The sequence below is a fragment of the Vicia villosa genome, linkage group LG2 (assembly GCF_029867415.1).
Source record: "Vicia villosa cultivar HV-30 ecotype Madison, WI linkage group LG2, Vvil1.0, whole genome shotgun sequence".
NCBI lineage: Eukaryota > Viridiplantae > Streptophyta > Magnoliopsida > Fabales > Fabaceae > Vicia > Vicia villosa.
In genome coordinates, this window is record NC_081181.1 from 223470450 (window position 1) to 223474565 (window position 4116).

Genomic DNA, 4116 nt, shown 5'->3' on the forward strand with positions numbered 1-4116 from the left:
GTAAATAATAAACCTGAATAAAATTAATCTGGAATAAATCTTTAGATCTTCAAGTACTCGAACCTCCACCACAAATCGGTTGGATTGTTCTTCGATAAATTCTTCGATCAAATAATTATAAAAACAAGGAAATAAAATACTATGATCTAACGTAAGGTTAGATCTAGTTAAAAGTTCACAACAATTTCCGGTGTAGAAATTGTTGTGAGAAATATAATGCTGGAAATAAAATGCTGGAATAAAAGCTGGAAGAAAATGATAAGCACGGTACAATTTCGGCAGCACTTCGTTGGCCGAAAATTGCACCCCTTGGAAGTGAGATAGCAGGTCCTATTTATAGGAGAGGTTTGCGGTTACGTTGCGTGAAAAACGGGAGCTTCAGCAGACTGGGAGTGGGAGACGCACGTCTCCACTTCTTCAGGAAGACTAGGCAAACAAACTTGAGACGTGCGTCTCAAGTGGAGCTTTTTTAGGGAGGGTTGGAGACGTGCGCCTTGTGTGAGAAAGAAGTGGAGAAAATAGTGGAAAGGTGGAGACGGGCGTCATTTGTGGGCTTTGGGCCTTTGGAGACGGGGGTCTCCAACTTTGGAGACGGGGGTCTCAGTTTGGAGACGGGGGTCTCCATTTGGAGATGGGCATCTCAACTTTATCTTCGTGGATTGGGCTTTGTCTCTTTGGGCCTTTGGGTCTCCTTTAGCATGGTTGAGCCTTATTTGCACCCCCTTTTCATTTCAGCACCATTTTTCATCTTTTAGGCACAAATAGTAGTGATTTTAGCTCCATTTCTTTCCTTTTCACAAATAGTCCTCAAAACGAACATAAAACCTAAAACAATGAAAATACCAGCATAATACCAACATAAAGCAACATAATTAAGATAAAATAGGGGAATAATGTATGTAAATAAAGCCAAATATGTGATACGTTTTCGTGTTATCAGTTGAACGGTTTTGATATCGCTCCAATCCCTGTGGATACGATAATACAAAATACTTACATTTGACGTGTACTTTCTACAACATCACTTGGCAATAAGGTTGTGGGCCTGCCAGCAAAAGCTATTTTAAATTGTTTTATTTTTGGCTTATAGCAAGAGATTCAGAATGAACTTGCTATTCATAAACCTAATTCAATTTCCCAAGCCATTGGTCTTGCTAAGCTGATCGAATCTAAATTCAAAGACACAAAAACCAAAAGCCCAACCCGCCCAATTTCAAAGCCCAAATTCCCACATCACACCCCAACACAACCACTCAAAGGCCTTCCACCCCACAACAATCCAAAACACCAATCCGAAAATTAACACAGGCCCAACTCCAAGAACGTCGTGATCAAGGACTCTGTTTTAATTGCGATGAAAAGTTTTTCACAGGCCATAAATGCTCTACTAGCAAAATTTTTATACTAGTGGCTGATGATGAATTTGATGCGGAGATTCCAGAAGTGGTAGACAAAACAGATAGTGTAACAGAACCAGATATATGTGACACTTATTTTCAATTCTCTCCCCAAGCAGTAACGGGCCAATTTTCACCTCAAACCCTCAAATTTAAAGGATCCATCGCAGGCCTGCCGATTATGGTGCTGGTCGATACGGGAAGTACACACAACATCATGCAACCTAGAATTGCTCATCACTTAAATCTCAAAACAACTCCTATCAATCAGTTTTCAGTAATGGTAGGAAATGGGAGTCACTTGCAGTGTGAAGGGATATGTAATAATGTGGAAATCCTGCTGCAGAACAAGCCTTTCAGTCTGCCTTTTTAACTATTACCTATCGAAGGAGCGGATATTGTGTTGGGTATGGCTTGGCTCAGAACCTTTGGCCCAATCCAGGCTGATTTTTCTATACCCTCCATTTGTCATACCCCAAAATTTGCCCATCATATTTTTACTGTTAAGCTCACTTAAGTATCAAAGGCTCAAGATTTGACTAAGTGCACACTTTCCTAATCAACTATCCTCCAACTAGGGTTTTGTTCTTCCCATGAAAAAACCAAGTTTGGATGCCTCAAAGGGGCATTGGCTAATATGCATAACGATAAATCCTTATGCACCATGCATAAGTCAATCTAAGCCATTGGATCATGTTTGTAATTCAGTATTGAGTATTGAGTATTGAGTGGTGAGTTTTGAGTTTTGAGTGGTGAGTATTGAGTATTGAGTAATAACAATTAATGTTTAGAATTTGATCTAATGATCCAAGGGTCCATAATAATCTATGCACGGTGCATAGATTTTTATCTATGCACGGTAACTGCACCCCCTCAAAGGGACTCCATGACCTCTCATATGATCCTCGTGCCAAGTTTCAAGCCCTGATTCAAAAGATTTCTCACTCAATGACCCAAACGATCAATAATCGACTAACTGACCTAAAAGTCAAACTATGGTCAAAGTACCGTCAAAACTCCTGATTTTTTGTCAACAACCTTATTTGGAAGTATCATTCACCATTGGATCAAGGATTGATCATGGTTCATCAAGAAAATATCAGAAATCAACAAATTCAAAAGTTTCTAAATTAGGTTTTCATAGGAGAAAGTCAACTGAACTTTGACCAGCCATAACTTTCACATGGCACATCAGATATTTCCCATCCAAAGCTCATTTTGAAGGAAATTGAATTCTCTACAACTTTGTCTCTCGCATGACAAGTCTAAAAATACTTCATTTGAGAGATATGGATCAAAATATTACAGGTCCTTCTAAAAGTCAACAAAAGGTCATCTTTTTGCAAAGAAGTGTACACGAACATGGGAACTTCAATGAAGATGAAACCAAAAGGATCTTTTATAGGACTCTTGGAGCTTTCTAAAAAGTATGATAACACCTTCATATGATTAAGAATGAGGGAGATACGCTTGGTACAAGTTGGTCGGTTTTCAAGAAGAAAGCAAAACCCTAATTTGCAAATTCTAAATTTTTGAGTAATGGGCTTGTGGTTTTGGGTTTCTCACGTGATAATAAGCCCAAGGAGAGTCCATTGGTCAAATAATATTTATTTTATGAATTTATTTTATTCAAATATATTCGAATAAAATCATCAAAATAATGATATAATTGGGGCATTAAACTTTTTATTTGATTCAATTAGATCAAATCTAATTCAATGGCTGATATTAAATAGAAAATATGCATGAAATAGGATGGTGATCAAACTTAGAAATATTTTATGCAAAATCTTTTTATATTTCCATGTCATCAAATTGATTCAATCTAAAGCCAAAATACTTGACCTAATTCTTCTCCTATATATGCTAAAGGAAGCAGTCATAAAAGAGACGAAAAACATTACGAGAAGAAACCCTAGCCCCAAGAACAAAAAGCTTCAAAAAATATCAAGAAACTTGAAATTTCGTGTTCACCTTGGCAACCCCATTCAAGAGCATACGAACGTTCCACCTTCATGGGGTAAGAATGAATCATGGGGGATGACCCATAACGCGTAGAACGAAGGTACCACCTTCATATTTTTCATGCGTTTTGAAATTCATGTTTGCTATGTTTTGATGCATCTCATTTAAATCTAATGCTTCATGTGAGTTCCTGGCAGTGTATAAGGAAGGTTTAAACCCTTAGTGATGGCCTTTCACGCAAGAACGAGAATATGCCATGGTTACGGCATAATTCTCATGAGCGTCGGATTCCATGTTCCAAGCCTTTATGGATCAAAACAATGTTACCAATGGACTCGGAAGATCCGATTTGGGGGGATAGGGTCATTCTTTGATATTTATTTGAGGTGTTTCGCAGGTTCCAAGTTGGCAGGAATAACCATTGAGAACTGTAGAGAAGGTGATTCCACAGCAATTTCCGCAGGTAATATGAAGAAGAAGATGAATAGTGTTTGAGGACCTTTTGACTGCGTTTTGTCTCTCTCTCAATGGTTGGCCCAACATCTTTCTCATCTCTCCATCCGCTATTGGCTAGTCAAAGTCCAACTCTCTCTCTCTCTCTCTCTCTCTCCGTTTTCGATTGGATGACACAGTCTATTGTGGGACCCGCTCTTCCAGCGTTTGACCTTATTCCACTAACTTTTAGTTTCCTATTTTATTTATTCTAGTTGAATGGTTAACAACTTGAAAACACAGCACAGTTGGCTGAAGTGAA